This window comes from Zootoca vivipara, chromosome 3 (genome assembly GCF_963506605.1).
Source record: "Zootoca vivipara chromosome 3, rZooViv1.1, whole genome shotgun sequence".
In the NCBI taxonomy this organism is placed as follows: Eukaryota; Metazoa; Chordata; class Lepidosauria; order Squamata; family Lacertidae; genus Zootoca; species Zootoca vivipara.
The window spans coordinates 72,812,896-72,831,886 of NC_083278.1; positions in this window are offsets into that span (position 1 = coordinate 72,812,896).

Sequence of the window (18,991 nt, forward strand, 5' to 3'; positions counted from 1 at the left end):
TATTCCATTCAACACGGCGTTCGTTTCAAGTTATTCAATGTCAGACAAGTGTCGCTGATCAAAGATGTGGCAGATGAAGTACCTGGCAGCGCTTTCTTTTGAAATGGTTTCTCTTAACTCATTTGTGCGATTACTTATGTATACAGCAGCATCAGCACCAGCGATCAGCAGAAAACCCTCAAATCTTGTGTCTATTGTCTCCAGGTCGCACGATGGCATTTGAATCATAGCGATATAATAGGAGCATCTGATAATAGAAACACATTTAAAGACTTGGCTAATAGCCATTATAGGTCTGGTTCTTTTCTGACACCCTTTCCTTTGGGCAAAAATGGAAAGACGTGATAGGGTGGATCAGCGGTTCATTTAGAATGCATAGCCCCGCTTCACGATCACAGCCAGTTTATCCATCGCATTCCAAATCCAAGGGATAGAGATGGAGAGTGGTTTGCATCGGAATGAAACTTGGAGCTGTTAGAAGCCAGAATAAGAGCAGAATCCGATGCTTTAATTACAGGCTCTAAGATTTGATGGAAGTCCCATGACACCTGCAGAACAGCTACCACCATGACAAACAGGCCGGTGTAGCAACTCGGATGTGCTGGCAGAAAACTCCACTGCTCTACCAAAAAGCTATACCAGCAGAAGAGCTAAATTGCAGCACAGTGCCCCAATGGACAGGCCTCCTCTAAATATCTCTTATCTGGGCAGTTCCATGTCAATGTACAATTAAACAACTATACTTAACAATATTTGTGCAGCTGGTTATTCCTGCCTAAGTACAGAACCTGACATTTGTCCCTATTGAAATTAATTTTGTTAGTTTTGACCCAGTTCTCCAATTGGTTAGCGTCATCTGGAATCCCGATTTTGTCTTCTGAAGCATCAGCAACCCATTAGTTTGGTGTCATGTTCAAATTTGGTGATCATCACCTCAGTTCTATCATCCAAGTCATTTCCGTGTTCAGACCTTTAAACCTCCCCCTTAAATACCGGTAAAGTCACACTAGACTCAAATTTTTGGTTTGTTTTTTGGGCAGAATTTAGGCCACAGCAAGTGAGTGGTTGCATAGGCTCTGGTTCAGCTAGCTCCCTGCACCGTGGCAGGTAGCGCTGACCCAGAGCTCCATCATAGGTCAGCCTAGGGTGAACAGCTGGATAAGCGGAAAGTCAGGGACGGACTATGTCCACCACCCAGATGTCCCCCTGGACTCAGGCATGGGCACAACCCCTCGCAGGGTTGACCAAACTATTGAGTCCCTGGATTCCTTTAACGGAATACCCCTTCACATAGGGATGGTGAGAGCCTGAACCAGAGCCTATCCGCAACCTTACAAGTTGTGACTATTTGCTATGCGGGCAGGAGAAACCCAAATGGCATCAGCCAAGTGGGGGAAATTCCTGCCATGCCCCTGTCCCAACGGCAGACGACACACGACGGCATAGCAAGGTCAAGCGTGCAAGCCCTAAATACAGGGAAAGGTAGGCAGGTATTCCGATGCACTGACCAAGAGAGAAAGCTCAGGGTCATGTTCATTGGCATGTATAGGTCCCTTGATCCTTTTTGGCTAGCATCCCCATTGGTCAGATTGAACCCAGCATCAAGGGGCCTACCAATAGGGTGTTGTGGCTGACCAATCGTACCCACCCACAACACAAGGGTTTGGTTGCCAGGTCTCACTGCAACATGTGCCCTCTTTAAAGGAGGACCTGATTTCTGATGTCTGGCTTTAACTTTTGCTCTGTATATTGCTCTGGGAGCCTACAGAATGAAGGACAGTTTAGAAATAGACTAAGTAAATGAAGAGGGGCAGACATGTGGTGATGTCAGTGCTATTTTTCTAGAAAAAGAGGTGCTGGAACTCACCATGAATGCCTCCCTTGTTCTCTTATAATGTCAATGGTGCCCACCTGAGAGGTGCCAGAACTGAGTCTAGCAAGTTCCGTCTAAAAAACATCCCTGGGCTGTCACTGGACTGATCTGGATGGAGTCAGGAGTTTCTTGTTACTTTTCTGTTCTTGTTTTATGGGGACTGTGAAGTTCTGGTCCAGCTTTCTGAGTTATGTCTTCTAAGCCTGCCACAACAAGGAGAAACTTCCCCAAATCACAAGTGTCTGAGAGATCCTTTCACTGAAGGTGTTGGAGATTGAACCTAGGGTCTTTGGCACCTAATGCATAAGCTCCCAGGGAGGTTGGCCTTTAATGTGTATGATCCTGGAAGCAATTCTAGCAGGCCCAGTGCAACAGCTGAGCATCTGGGAAAGTATTTGGTTCGAGGGGAACCAATGGCCAAACATCAAAGCGGTATATCTGAGGTGAAGGTTACCTATTTTAAGCAATGCACACAGGAGAAAAATGATAATGTAAGCACAGGAATGTCTGTGCTTTGTTAGGCTGTTCTGAACTAGTGATTCCCACAGGTCCACTGTGGAAGGAGGGCTGTGGCAAACATCTCTCTTAAATGAGGAAGAGTGTGGCCTTAGACTTTCTAATGTCAATAGAGATCTTAACACATGAGGACATTCACACACAGCTGGGGTGAAGGTTGTGCACAAACATCCGATCCAAAACTATTCAATGGTGCAGTGCAGATCAGATAGGTCGATTTGTACATCAGCGAGAAACTGACCCACACATTTTCACCACAGCAGAAACCGCCTTAGGATAATGCACAAAAGATGCTGACTTGGAGCCTGAAAAAGGAAGCATGAATATTTTAAGGATAAATCACCTTTTATCACTGAGCTCTGGAAACTCCCAAAGAATATATAAACCTTCTTAAAGCAAAATTTGCTTGGTAAGACTTGGCTTCTAAACAATGCTTAGACCTATATATATATCACAGATAATACTGGACATAAAATTCTTTTCTCACTACACTAATGTGCTGAGGGAGTCGTTGCGCTGAAATCAATGGAGTTACACAGATGAAGGCAAAAAGAAATGGCAAAATTTCCTAGCGCATTCTGTTCAAATATTGATCAAGCCATAAACAGAGTACGCTTGAATTCAGTATTAGTGTTGAAAGCAAATTTATTGTACTTGGGGTTTCTGAAAATATTTATTAATGCAGTTACTGTAATGAGGATGTTCCCCTCTCCTTTTTATGATTGGGTGAGCCCAAGCCATGTAAAATGTTTTGGTATTGTGTGTTGCATTTTTTACAGCCTAATCCAAAAGGCTGGCATGCCACCCAGTTCCCCCTTTAGCTAACCTACAGAACAGGGAGAAGTGGTGCTGGGGGGAGGGGGGAGATGGTATCATGTGAAGTTTTCTGCACATAGGAAACTGCCTTGTACTGAGTCAGACAATCTGCCCATCTACCTTTGTGTTGGCCACACTGGCTGGCAGTGGCTCTTGAAGAGTTCAGGCAAGGTTTCTCCCCCAGCCCTACCCAGAGATGCTGAGGATTGAACCTGGGACCTGATTTTCATGCAGACGCTCTCAGGTTCAATCCCAGCCCTCTCCAGTTAAAAGAATCAGAGAGGATGTGATGGAGGCGATCTGTTCCCTTGAGACTCTGGAGAATCACTGCCAGTCAAAGTACACAATGCTGGACTAAGTGGACAAATAGGCAGCTGTTTGAAATAAGGTGGCTTCCTAACTATGTGTTGCTGTGCAGAGAGTTGCATGGCCACACACCCTACTTTACAGAGCACAGTCCTCTATTCTGAAGGGCTGTCAAAAGGCAGTCCTCCGTTGGAAAGTGTTTGAGGGTTGTCCAATCCAAGTCTGGTTAAAAGGTAACAACAACAACAACAAATTTATTATTTATACCCTGCCCATCTGGCTGGGTTTCCCCAGCCACTCTGGGTGGCTCCCAGCAGAATATTAAAAACACGATAAAACATCAAACATTAAAAAACTTCCCTAAACAGGACTGCCTTCAGGTGTCTTCTAAAAGTCAGATAGTTGTTTATTTCCTTGACATCTGATGGAAGGGCGTTTCACAGGGTGGGTGCCACTACCGAGAAGGCCCTCTGCCTGGTTCCCTGTAACCTCGCTTCTCGCAGGGAGGGAACCACCAGAAGGCCCTCGGAGCTGGACCTCAGAGTCCATGCTGAACGATGGGGGTAGAGATGCTCCTTCAGGTATACTGGGCCATAACAAGGGAAAGCAGGAGCCTTGAGGCAGGTTGTCCATTAACAGCTAGTAGCACCTGTTCAGCAGGTGGAGAAGTCATCTGTCGTCTTCCCCACAATGGTGATATGTATTTCATTTCTGTTTAACTAGCAGGAATTACAATTGTATTTGAAGATTTCATTAAAGAAAAATAATATAGAAATAGTAGGATGTATTTGTAAAGTTGCATTTATAATATGCAATATGAAATTTGAATTGGTGTCCTCATTTGTTCTCTTTTTGGTGATGAAAATCCTCTCTTGTGGCAATGCATAATTGGCCACCAAATTGACCATACTTAGGAGATATGGTTAATATATCTGATTTTCCACTCACTAAAAATTCGGTGTTATAGCAGGTTTGTAGCTGTGTTTGTTCATTGGATTTTGCCACCCATTCCCCACCAAAAACTGTGGCAGATTAATTGGGCAAATTGTTTTGCAATTAATTCAATTGTATGTGCAACAGTGATTCAGATTTGTGTCAATGTGTGAAGAAGTCTGTGTTTTTTGGGAGAAAGGGCATGATAGAAAAATAAACCAATTTTACAATGATTCAGATCTGTACTGCAGTTTATGTTTTTGAAGAGGGAACAGAATGCATAGTGATTTGGATCCTCTCTGCAGAATTACATACCACTTGGGCTTAAAAAGGCTGTTTACAGAGCATACATTATAAGCACATTTCCCTCCTGCAAAAGAATTCTGGGCACTGTAGTTTATCCCTCACAGAGCATTGGGGGGAGGTTGTTAAATATATGTTGTAAACATAGCCCAAGGGCCCCTGCTAGTCATGAAATATCAACTAAAATTTAAGGGGAGTATCATGTACGTGGCCAATAGATATGTCTTTCTCTTTTGGGCATCGTGCTTCCAGACATGTATAAAAGACAACGGTTGTGTTCAGACATCATCATAAACTATAGTTTATTGTGATGGGAAGCAGCCTAGCACCCCTGGGCTAGCAAGGTCCACTTCCCCTCTTCTCCCCAGTGCAGTCCTGAGGAAGAGAAGCTTTCGATTTCAATTAATCACAGTTTCTTGTTTAGTTTTACAACCATGACCTCAGTTGTGCGTTAACAAAGTCAACTCTATAAACCACATTCCAAGTTTGGGGTTTGATTGTCATAACAAGCTGTGGTTAATCTAAAATGGAAATGAAAGCATCCAAACCCCTCACAGCTATGCTGGATAATTTTTAGAAAGGAGCCCCTCAAAGCCATAATCAAAGTTGCTTCTATGTCCATAGATGTGTTCTGTGATTCACTGATTTGTTTTTTTGTTTGGTCAGTCATCATATGTACAAATCACGAAGACCCGTGAGGATCTGTGCTTTGGGGTCAATGTTTCTGTGGTGCTGCCATGCCCCAGCCCTGTGATGTAAGCTTTAATTTGATGGATTTGGGGGAGGATGCCATGTAAAAAAACACAGGAGAATTAGAAAGGATCCATTTTAATTCTGCTGGATCTGACTTTTACCCAGCAAAACAAAGTGTGTCCTTGTGTGTCTGTAGCCTGGGGTGTTATTTGTGCAGGTTTGCAGGAGGGTTGCTGGTGGTGGTTTTTTGTAACTTTATTTTAGATCTTGTGATTTATGTGGAAGTAGTTCAGTTTGGTTGTATATTTGGTTGTTTGCGTGCCGAGGTTGCCAGACATCCCCCCTAAATAACTCACACCACACACAGAATTTTAGTTTGGGTTTTGGCATTAATTTGGCCACAACTTTATTTAAATACAATTAAATGTGGGTGTTGGCTTAGGCATTGGTTAATCCATCTGTCCCCCGCCTGGGACACATCAGCTCCGACTTCCCTAGCCATACAGGGAAGTCAAGTAAACACCCCATGGGAGAGGAGGTAGCTGTGTCCAGGCACTCTCCCCTTGACCAGAAATGCTCCCCAAGGCTCGTGCTCTGTAATGGCCCCAGCCCCGCCCATTGCAGGGGTGTGTGAACTAGAGCCCCGGAGCCCCAGGATTCCTTTAACGGAATACTTCTATGTGGAGCAGCATTTTAATGAGGGGTAGGCACATCCATGCCATACCCCTCCACCAACCAGAATTATTAACCAATGCCTAACCGCCAACCTAACAAGTTGTGACGATTTGCTAAGCAGTAGGCAAAAACCAATGGCAACAGCCAAATGGCAAAATTCCTACTGGGCCCTTGCAAAGCAAGTGACCCCATGACAGGCAAAGCAATGTCAGGCTAAAACCATTAGGAAAAAAGGTGGCGGGCGAGAGGGAGATCCAAAGCACTTTGCAAAAGTGAAACTAACTGCTGGTCGCTGAGGTTTTAAGGGACCCTTCCTGTCAATCAAAATTTGCTACATGCTTTTTACCCCAGCAACCCAGGAGGAGGGTCCTATCACACGCACTCCCTCTCATCCAACACCACCCCCAACCCAGGAGATGTATTTTAACCCTCCCGCAACCCGCGCTCTCCCCGATCGGAGAATGCGCTATATTAGGTCACGACTGGACCTAATGGTCAGGGGTCCCTTTACCTTTACCTTTAGTTCAGTTTGGTTGTATATTTCTGATGTTTCCTTTATTGTTTATGACTACTTTTCTTATGTTGCAGATATATATTTCTGCATGTGTGTTGTAGGCCACCTTGAGCATGGTTTGAACTCTGATTGTGTGAGTTTTGCATGGCTAGTTGGGAAAGGAAGCAGACGGAGATGTGAATGTGCACCCAAGAAAACGTCCCAGTGAGAATAATGCAGTGCAGCTGTTCAACATTCAGGTGTGCATCCCCATTCTGCTCCAACTTGTCAACCCTTCGTGATTCGATTGGAGTTTTCCCTCTTCCTCTTGACATGCACATCCTTGCAAGCAATTTTACATCTTTTAGCGCGAAAGGGTGCAAAAGAAGAAGAAAAGGGAAAATAGATCACCAAAATTGGGGACACATTTCACAGGGGATGAAATGTTTGCAACATTCATTTCTGTTCCCCTCCCTCCCTGTTTCAGAAAGACAAGTCGCCAGGGGATTCTGACAGTTACAAAGATAAAGACTATAAGTGGAATAGGATTATAGAAGAAATATTTTGCTGTGGTGGCACAAGAAAAAGGCAGGGGAATTGGAACAGCATAATGAGAAGCAAGGTAGGTAGTAAATGAATAGATGAAGAGGATAAGCAAAATAGAAGGACTTGCTAAGAAGAGGAACCCAGGGAGGAGGAAGATTGTTTCTATGGAAATGCAAATCTGCGGCTAAGATTACAGAGCTACCAGCTGCAAGCAAACATATTTAAAATGGATAATGAGGTAAAGGAACAGAGAGCTGTAGCATTCATTCAAAAAACATAATGTAATTTTTGAACCTTTGGCACACCCACCCCCCAGTATTTGTCAACTACAGTTCTACAAAAAGTTGTGGGTCTAATTAACAAAGTGGACCACAAAGATCTGGAGCCCAAATTCATGCTCAATTTATAAATTCTCATTCTGGGTAGACTTGAGCAAGCAACGCTCCCTCAGCCTCAGTCACCCTCTTGTAAATTGGCTGTACTCCAGGGGCATTTGTGGGAATACAGTGGTACCTCAGGTTACAGACGCTTCAGGTTACAAGCGCTTCAGGTTACAGATGCTTCAGGTTACAAACTCCGCTAACCCAGAAGTAGTACCTCAGGTTTAGAACTTTACCTCAGGATGAGAACGGAAAACATGCGCCAATGGCGCAGCGGCAGTAGGAGGCCCCATTAGCAAAAGCCCACCTCAGGTTAAGAACAGTTTCAGGTTAAGAACGGACCTCCGGAACGAATTAAGTTCTTAACCCGAGGTACCACTGTACAAAAGTTCCTGCGATAATTGCTGCAAAAGTGCTTTGCGGGCAATAGAGTGCTGCAGAGATTCACCATCAAGATACAGAGCCAAACTACATTTTACGTAGCTTGGCACTGTGTGGTTATTTTTATTTAAATAGTTGCTAATGGGGTGGGGTGAGTGGGTACCAAATAGGATCAGGATTATTATTATTATTATTATTATTATTTATATCCCGCCCATCTGGCTGGGTTTCCCCAGCCACTCTGGGCAGCTTCCAACAAATACCAAAATACATTAAAATATCACAGATTAAAAACTTCCCTAAACAGGGCTGCCTTTAGGTGTTTTCTAAATATCAGGTAGTTGTTTATCTCCTTGACCTCCGATGGGAGGGCGTTCCACAGGGCGGGTGCCACTACCGAGAAGGCCCTCTGCCTGGTTCCCTGTAGCTTTGCTTCTCGCAGTGAACCGCCAGAAGGCCCTCGGCACTGGATCTCAGTGTCCGGGCTGAGCAATGGGGGTGGAGATGCTCCTTCAGGTATAAAGGACCGAGGCCGTTTCGGGCTTTAAAGGTCAGCACCAACCATGTTTGAATTGAGGGGAGTTAACCCTTTCCTCCTGTGCCACAACCTTAACAATGACAAATAGCAGCTGGAGGTGGGCGGAACTGTTATCAGGACTGTATACTTTCCAAAAACATCGCAACCAAAAGCTGGGGCATGTGTCTTCCAGGCCGCACTCCCGGAGGAATCACACGCGTTTTGTGGCACCGTCATGTTATGCATATATTTTTTTGGTCTCTGTGCTCCCACATGAGAGCACAGAGTCCAAAAACGGGATGCCCCAATTTAATCGGGACAGTTGTGGGGTATGGATCTGTGTCATGGGAGTGGCCCCTTCTCCACATGCCATGATCACACACAGACACCCGCTGCTAAAGCAGGGGTGGTTGTCATTTTTTTCCAGCCTGAGGGCCACATTCCCTTCTAGACAACTTTCCACGGGCCACATACTGCTGATGGGTGGGGGCAGAAGCAAGAGCAGATAGAGGAATGAATGTGAATTTGGGCATTGTACAGTGGGCTAGTTTCTACACAAACTCAAACATCCCAGTCCATCTCCTGTGTAGGCATGAGAAGAATGAATGGAGTTCAAGGGCACATTCTAAGCAGGCAATTCTGCCCCATTACCCTGGGACAGAGGAACCAGAGAAATGCAGGGCCATCAACTACTATTCTCTTTCCCCCCCCCCACTAGTTTTTCTTCTTCTTTTAATACATAGCTTTAAAAGCAAACAGCACTGTTCTGTCAGTCTTCCAGTTATTTGAACTTTTTCTTTCTCTTTGGAGCAGGCCTTAAGCCTCTCCTTGTAAAAGACTTTTTGGCAGCCGAGTCCTAAATCCAGGCTCTAATCAAAACCGCACATGTGCTGCAATCAGCCCGAAAAAACTGATTAATTTATATATGTGCTTAAGCTGAGATGACAACAGTTCAGTGGGTGTCTGATCCTGCCTCTCCCCCCCCCAACATTTCATAAAACAGTTTTATTCTATGCTTAGAAAGGGAAGGGGGAGCCATATTGTACATAATAGGAAATTCAGGAGAACAGCCAGGCAATTGCAGTCATAAAATAAGATGGCCCACTAGGATATACTGTAATACAATGGACTGATGGGATGTGGAAATTCCTGTTTTTACTGCGTGTATCTTCATCTGTTTTATTCTTGAGAACATTTCTAGTCAGAGGCAAGTTGCCTCAGTATTTCATTGGTGTGGTTTCCCTCCCTCTACGCTTCTTAATGGTATTTTTTGCTCTTCCTTTGGACAAAGTAGTAGAAGAGAAAGCTGCTGATACCAAAGCTCTTACTGTTTCCATATTTAAAAGATACGAATCTCAAAAGAATAGGATTAAGATACGTTACCATATGCTTTCAACACTACACATCAATATTTGATTGTTATTATATGTTTCTCTGTATCCTGCTTTTTTTCCACTGACAGGAACTAAAGGCAGCTTATAGATTATAATGGGGGGGCCCAAACATTTAAAAAAAACATTTGAACATTACTGGAATTAAAACAGTATCTAAATATAAAAGATGTGTTAAAAGTTTGTGCACACCGCCTTCCTCACCCGAGACAGGCAGTCTCCCCTCCTCCCTGGGCCTGGCTCCAACCCATTCCCCTCTTATGGGGTGTCCCTCCATGGGCACAGCCAGGGTTCATGTTAGGGGGGGCAGAACCTCAGTTAAGTATTTTTATTGATTTATTTGATTTGGGGGGGCAGCTGCCTCCCCTGCCCCCCTTGGCTACACCCATGTGCCCCTCCTCCCCGTCAGGGCTTTCTCGGGCTTCTCCCGCCTGCTTAGCAATGCAACATATGGATTTTCTTTCTGACTTGGATGGATGTCACCAAAAGAGCACATCACAAAGGCAATTTCATTTCACTCTGCAGCTCGACAGCAACAAAATGCAGCATTTATGTAGCGCACATCATGCTCCCGGAATGCTCCTTAGGCATTCTCTCTGTGATCCTACGGCAGCCCGGAAAAGCAAGATAGGAGATATTGGACCCCCAAATGGCAACTGCATTTTTATCCTTTGATTATTAGGAATATGTGTTCCTCCCACCCCACCCAGGTCACTAAAAGGTTCCAGGGCGGGATAAGCGAGGAGTAAAAATGCAATCACCTCTAAAATAAAAAATGCCACTGCAAACTAAAACAATGCAAGTCCCCCGCTGTGACTGAACCAATTTTCCTGACATAGAATAGTGTCTTATATGGAGTCAGACCATTGGTCTGTCTAGCTCAGTATTGTCTATACTGACCAGAAGCAGCTTTCCAGGGTTTGAGACAGACGTCCTTCTCAGCCCTAACTGGAGATGCTGGGGAATGAACCAAGGGACCTTTTGCACGTAAGGGCAGATGATCTGTCACTGAGCTAAGGCTTTTCATCACAGTGTCCTGTGTTTTCCTGCCTCCTGCCTGCATCATTGGCTGCTTGTGGTGGGGAATAATGCCACAAAACTGCAATACGTATGCTAGAGACATGATTGGTGGGGGGGGGGAAGGGACCCAATATGGTGGCAGGTGCATGCTTAGAATAATGGCTTATTGGGCTCTTACAATACTATTCCCATTTTGCAGATGGAAAAACCAAGGAGGAGAAAATAGTAGTTTGTCTCAGACCACCTGGCAAGCTGGTGGTTGAGGTAAGCATTGAAAAGGGAATGGCACAGTCAAGCTGTAGGGATGTGAAGCTGATCACAGGACTTACTGAATCAAAATAAAGAATAATGCCATATAACTGAAACTTTTCAAGAAAGTCCAGCCCAGCCCTGCCCACTCCTGGCACCAGTGCCCAAAATTCCTGTTCTAGAAGGAAAATATCTGTGTGCTCTCTGAGTGCCGTCTTTGTTTGTCTGTTAGCATTTCTTTTCTGGTGAGATGCTAATGCCTGCTGATTCGACCTTTGCACTCCTTGTGCTCCTAGTTCCTACAATGCTGTGAAAGCTCTACTGTCTGCAGGGCGATTCTTGGAGCAGGCAGGCCTTGACTGTCTGCCAGGGCATTCATTGCTCTTGCTCATTCCACAGCTGGTTTTCTTTCTCAGGCAAGCCAAGGAGGTTTGGCGGGGGGGGGGGGAGAGAGAGAGAAGGAAAGGCCTTCATCTTTACAATCAGTCTGCCTTGCTGGCTTAGCACCAGATAGCTTCAGTCTCTCTGCAGAACACAGCAGTCTTATCTGCAGCCATGCCTCTCTTTTGCCTCGCTGTTGATCGCAGGCTCTGACATGAATATATTTCTCCTATGATCCCTGACCTGGTGCCTTCCTGCTTCCATTGGCTCCAGCCAGGATGACCAATGGTCAGGGGTGGTGGTGCAATAATGGGTCAGTGTGTTTGGCTGTGATGATAGGAACTATAGGGGGGGTGGGAGCATGCATTGACCACAAGACGTGGTGTAACGAACCTCGCTTCTCTATTACTAACAGTTTGTTGAAGGAATTCAGTTGACTATCAAACAACCCTCTATTCCTTCTTTCTCCCCAAATAAACTTCCTGTTTATATATGGGTTTGTTAGCACATAAGAGTACAATTCCAGCTTTCCAAGTAACGTGGGTCTGTATCCTTAAAAACTCCAGGCAAATTTTACAGGAACAATCTTGTGCCCTCAGTAAGGTTTCCCTCTCAACTCAGGTTCACCTCAGCAGCTGTTGCCTCAGCACTTTAGCTACTTCAAGGCACTCTTTCCCTCCACTTGCCTCCTCTGTGCCTGACTTTGAGATACAAACTATCCACTCCTCAGGTTTAGTTTTATCTCCCCTCTTCAGTCACCACCCTTTTGAGTTCAGATACGTTGCTGGAATAAGGAGGAACATCCAATTTGACACAACATAGATGAAAGCTTTATTTAACTGGAGAACTTGTATATTTCTTTATGGTTTCATTTGTTTAAACTCTTAGTTCAACATATTCGATTAATCCATAAAACTAGTACATTCAATTGATCCTAGTATCCAACCAAAACCTCTCATTTTCTCACTATAACTCTCTCACTCCCTCGTCCCTCTTCTTCCCTCTCTCAACTGTCACTAACTGCCCTCCTTATAGAATGTCCTTAAACCCGCCCCCATAATCATGTGCTGTCACTCAAGGTAGGAGATGTATTAACCCTTTTTCATACAGGTGGAAACTAAAATATTTCCTACTAGGGTAAATTCATCACACGTGGCCTGGACCTGGATTCAGGGCTTTGGAAAAGAGTATGACTCAGTTTAAAGCACTTCAGGGGCTCCCTGATTCAGCTCAGGATCCAAAAATGAACCCTGATTCAGGAAAAACAAAGCTCTATGCCTCCTATTTCCCTCCTATTACCCCATCCCCTTTTAACGATTTAAGGCAAATGGCTTCACGCAAAAAAAAAAAAAACCCTGAGAACTGTAGTTTGTTAAGGGAGCTGGGATGTGTAGCTATGTGAGGAGTAAACTACAGTTCCCATGATTCTGCGCACCTCCACTTAACAGGGAGCACATTTGTTTCTGTGCTAAGGTCAGCTAAATGTCTTGGATATGCTCTGGTTGTTGAATGTCTCTCTACTTGAGTTGCATATGGATAGCAGCCTTTTAGCACCAGATTATGTGCGCACAGGAAATGGACTAAGCCCATGTGAATTAGAGAACTCAGTGGAAACATGATCACTGATTTAAATGTAGCCAAGACTGTTCAGCCAGATTATTAGATAAAAGTATTTCTGTCTCATGTGAATAATACTGTTGCACACATACCGGTCTCTGAGGGTTGAGAGGTTTCAGGAGTTCCAGTGCAGAACCTGGGTGGGTTTCCTTTGAATGAGGTCACTGGAGGCTTGCTGGTGTTTTTGATGCAAACTTCCTTTGTTTTACTAATATATAGAGCTTAAGTCCAACAGGTGTCCCGAATGTACATCAGATTTCCAGGGGGACACAAGTTCAGCCTCCCAAATGTTCTTAGCTTCCAGAGTCTAAAGCTCAGGCTTTCTGTGTGTCTCCCAAACCTGCCATTCTGTTGTTCTTTGAATCCAGACACCCAGTTTATATCCTCTCCAGTCAGGGAAGGGGGAAGAAAGACAAACAAGCCTCTTCCGGAATGAATCTCTGGCCACTTCCTTAGGCCAACCATTCAGACCCATCGGTGCCTTTCCACTCTCTCAAAAGGGGGGGGGGGGAATGAGTCAAAACCCTGGTTCTAGAACTCTAGCTTCTCTTTAGCCATCTTTCCTACCTATTCCTATGGCAGAGGTGGGGAATCTCCAGCCCACAGGCCGAATTAGGCCAGGCAGGGGTCTCAGTTGTCCCATAAGGCTGTTTCCTCAAACCCCTTTTACTTCCTCACACCTACAGGGCTGGCTCAAGACATTTTGCTGCCTGAGGCAAAGGACAACAAGATGGCCCCTGTACAGAAATTGAGTGGAATGGCAGTTGAATCTTGCAACAGGGTAGTTTAAGGGGGCATATGGCAGGCATGTGGTACACAAAAGCTTTGATCACCAGCAGAATGGAATATCCGGGGGCTCAAAAGAAGGGAAGGGAGGGGGAAGCTGCTCCTCCTGCTGCTGCCTTCCAGCATCTGTCGCCTGAGGCAATTGCCTCACTCTTCCTAATGGTAGAGCCAGACATACCCACCTGACATCTGCAGGGTCAGGTGTACGGCAGGTAGAGATATGGCTGCAAAGGAGCAATTGGGAGCCTTAAAGTACACTCCCAACTGTTCCTTAGAAAGTGATGCTTGCTGTCAGCACCAGTCAGATGAATGGTGCTGACAGCTAGCCCTGGTGGGATCAGCTGCACTACGGCATTTCCAATCCACAACCACATTTTTCTTGTAGACATGTGGCAGCCCTGTGTGGACTTAATGAACCTCCTGTTTTCACTGATTGCTTGTAGGGACGGCAGCGTTGACAGGCATCTGGCAAACCACCATGCATCACTGGTGAAGTACTTTCAGTCTGAATAGTCACAGACTGTTGAGGCCTGTTTTATAGCAGGCAACGGGATTGGCTCTCCTGATTTCTGCGACCAGGAGGACTCCACTCTATGGTGTCAATATCTCAGCTTGAACTCCAGTAACTGCAGTTGCTTCAGCCCACCAGTAGTAGTGCTATTGAGTACAGGTAGTGGGAAATATGCCTCTTTGGCAGTACTCACAGTTAAATTTTTGACAGTTACAGGTAGGTAGCCATGTTGGTCTGATGCAGTCAAAACAAAATAAAAAAAATCCTTCCAGTAGCACCTTAGAGACTAAGTTGGTCTCTAAGGTGCTACTGGAAGGATTTTTTTTATTTTGTTTCAATTTTTGACAGTGTCTGACAACTCCTGAACAAGGAGGAGAACACCATGGCAGGTTATTATATTGTGAAAAGCTAGGCAGTAAATATTGATTTTCAGATTAGGCTTGTAATTAAGAACCTTGATAATAAAACCTTGCATTTAATAGCATCTTCCAACCCACAAGAGCCTGAATGTTATAGAGTGTAAACAGCAATCACTTCACCCGTCATTAAATAAACAAATGCAGTTACCTTTGTCATCACAGGCGAATGCCTAACAGTAATGCTCAGAGCGAGGAACAAACACACCACTTCACAGACCAACAAAAACCTCTGCAGGCACAAACATCGTACAAACAGCAGGCGATATGCTTTCATTTACATTTTGTGCTTCTTTGGCAGGTAGTCAAAACATTACAAATAAACTTTTTCAAGGAGAGAGGGGACACAAAAATAATCCAGGTAATGGCAAATACAGAAAACTGGAAAGATATGTGAACTTCAAAAAACAAACAAGCCCTGAAGCTCACAGCTTAAATTTGAACACATGGATTATGCTATGGCAGCAGCCTCCCACACCTGCCCCTTGTATGATTTACTGAGCTCCAAAGATAGCAAAGTTATATAGGGAGTTGTGCACATGAACAGCTGGACAGGGTGCATTTGCAGGATAAAACATCACCCGTGATAACATCCTGGCCCTCTAGGTCTCTGGTTAAGGAGCTCTTGGAAGGACAGTAGCCAAAAAAGAAATCCCTGTATGCTAATGGAATCAAGGCAACATCCTACCAGCTAGTCCTGAAACCCACCCACCAAGAGAAAAGAACACTCCTTCTGTTCACCTGCAAATTCCTGCTTTTAGTTGCCAACATGTAATTCTGTGAGGGAATAGGAGTCTAACAACCCTCAGCACCTTTAAACTACAGCTCCCAAGAGTCTTTGGGAGAAGCCATGGCTGCTTTAAGTGTCGTGATACTGCTTTAAATATATAGTGCAGGTGGGACCTTAAATATATAGGGCAGGTGGGATCTACGAAAAAGCCCCAATGAGTAAGGTTGGATTTGCTTCTGAACATGCATAGGATTAATGAGGTTGGATGACAGAAGGGTAACAAGGGCAGCCCGGGAACTTCTCCGACAGCAGCCGATTGTCATTTGTCTTCACCTCTTCCTGTCACCTCCTGCTCCTCTTTGCAACTCGGCTATTAAATTTAGAAAGAAATTTATTCATTTGATTGCTCATCAGAGATGCCCACAGGGGGGGGGAAATGTGTTCAGCTTAATAAACCTTGTTAGCAGGAAGGAAGGAGAGAGCGTTTAATTAATGTCATTAATGTTTGTAAGCACTTTGAAGATTAAAAAGGCCACAAGAGCCAAGGGTGAAATTCTGGCCTTAGAAGTTGATGGAAGCCAGCAGCAGAGTTTTCTTTTAATTTATAGTGATGTTCCTTAAGACTCACTCCTCAGGGTGAAGGAATGTCTAAACCAGCGGTGTCTTCAACAGCGGGGGCGGGGGGGGGCGTGATTTGGGGCTGTTGCTTTCTTTTTTAAAAAAAGAAGTAGTTAATAGATAAATATTGTCTGGTTTTGGTGTCCAGGTGATAAGACTTCACAAGTAGCCCAATAATTTAGACTTTTGAGGGTTGCCAGTGGTGTTGTCAAGCAAAGATGGGCATGGATGGAACATTCCAATTCATTTATGATCTGTTTTATAACTCTTAATGTATTGTTGCATATGTATGGTTTTTAAATTGTATTTAAACTGTATTAGTTATGTTGTTGTAAACCACCCTGGGACCTTCTGGTGAAGGATGAGTAGTAATAATAGTACTACTATTACTACTACTACTACTAATAATAATAATTAATAAATATTTCTCAGTGGGGATAATTTTAGGGTGCTATTTGCCAATCCTCTGCATGCCAGACAAATAAAGCTTTCTCAGGGAGAAACCCACTGAATAAGCTAAGTAGATAAAGAGGCAGGTTATGTTAGCATACATAGCTGAAGTTGTGCCATGTTTGCAAAGTTCCTTTATGATGTCCAACCAATATGTTACCCAAAAGTGAGGGAGCTTTAGAGTCCATCATAAGGCAAGGATAGTGTGAGAAAAATGCTGAGTTGGTATTGAAGTTATAATGCCTGCATTGGTCATTCTTGTTCTATAATTTTAGAGGGGCATGGCCATGGCGTGCGGCTCTATGGGGGCACGCGGATTTTGGCTTTTACCGCTGTGTGTGGTTGGTGATGTTACCAAATTTGTACTCACTAGGTGCTGCTCCTCATGGCCAGCTGCATTACACATTGAGCACCCTTTCACTGAAATGTTCTTCTCAGAATGTTACATGAGATTCTATAGATGTGAGATCAGCAGTCAGCGGACCAGGCGCCCAGCTTCTTCTCAGTGAAATGTTTGTTGTTTGCTTGAAACTGTGCAAATTACAAAGTCACATGACAACTATTCAGAAGTTTCTTATGTTAACCCATTTCTCTTGATGAAACTCTGAATTAGGTTACCGCACCACCAAATCAAGCAGCCTGTGGAGTATCTCCTCTGGGTTCATTCTCTTTGTTGCTTCTTGCAGATGTTTTATGTAGTTTTCGTCCACACATTTCCTTTGGGCTGAGGGATCTAAATGGACAGTGCTGTCTGCCTTCCTCAAGCAGTTTCCTCTCCCAAGGCAAGCAGTATCTACTGGGAAATCCCGCAAAGCTTCTGGACAGTAGCAACCCCTGGTCCTGTTTATCTTGGCAGGTTAGGTGGAACATCTTCCAGACAACTGATATCAACTGATCGTGAATCATGGTCAATAAGCAGCAGAGTAGACAAAAGACAATGACTGCTGTTTCAGAGCAAAGTGGTATGGAGGTTTTGCGGAATCCACGTGGTTCTTTTCTATTAGGAGACTGCATAATAGCCTTTGCATGCCTCATACTGGAGTCTGGTTGTAGAGTATGCCTAAACAAAAACCCCACACATGCAGGAAGAAAAATACCTTGCGCCGACATGATCCAAAAATAGACAGAGGTGTAAAGACCTGATATGCCCCAAAGCAGCAGCAAAATAACTTTTTTTAAAACTGAGAAAGAAAATAAATGGGCTTTAAAAATCTCTCTGACATTATGGCATGGCTCACCACAATGCAATTGGCGAGTAAAGTGTGTGTGTGTGTGTGTGTGCGCGCGCGCTTATTCCCTGGGATGTATCCCCGAGAGGCACATACTGTATCTTCTCCTCTCTGCGTTAGGCTATTAAATAATTAGTTGCCAAAGTTGAAAATGTCAGCATATGGAAATTAGCTAATAGCTATTCTCATCTGCATACCTGTCCTCCCTTGGAAGCACTCACACATTCTCAAAAGGCCTCAGCCAGAGGCTAAGGCAGCTTTAAGTAAGTGGGAAGATGAACGCACATGTCGAGGAGGGCAATGAGTCAATGAATGCATTTTAATGAGAAAATGTGAGGTAGGAAACTTGAGAAAGGATGTGCTGGGGTCCTTGCTTGGTCATTGCAAACACTCTGGGTGTGTGGAGCTCTGTAGAAACAATGCAAGTGCAATTGACAGAGGTACAGTGGAACAAGTGTGTACATCCACGAAAACCTGGTGATTTACACCCATATTTCACAAAGTAGTGTTTCTGGTAGTTCAAACACCACAGAGTCACTGAAAGCTCTGGCTCATGTACCTTCTGCTGATAACCTTACTAGCCCTATTCAGATGTGCTCCACATTGCTCCATGGCATGCCATCATTGCCCTGACACCCTCCATATGTTGGGAAGGTGAACTTTTGCAGCAGGAAGCCTTCTCTGCTTCTGAAGATGCCCCGCACAATTTAGAGCCCTGGAAGATCAGGAAGGCTGAATTATGCAGAGGCTTTTCATTCAAGAACCTTACGTCCTGAGCCAGGATGTAGCAAGCAAGATGCAGTGGGCGTGGCTTGGCAGGATAGGTGGGGTCTTGAGGTACCCTCAGAGGTGTGTGGCTAGCCACTGTGGGGTGCGGTGCTGAACTAGATGGACACTAGCAGTCTCCCCAGGATATAACTTACACAACAGAGGTGAAGACTAAAGGACAAATGCCCAACATGCTCTGGGATAATCTTAATTGTTTTGTTATTGGGTTGTTGTTTTTCTTTTAATTATATATTTTGTGGTTTTATATTTTGATTTTGTTTTGTGAACCGCCCTGAGATCTCTGGGTATAGGGCAGTATATAAATTCAACAACACAAAACAAAACAAACACTGTACAGGCAGGTCAGGAACAAGCCCTTTGTGTGCTTCAGTG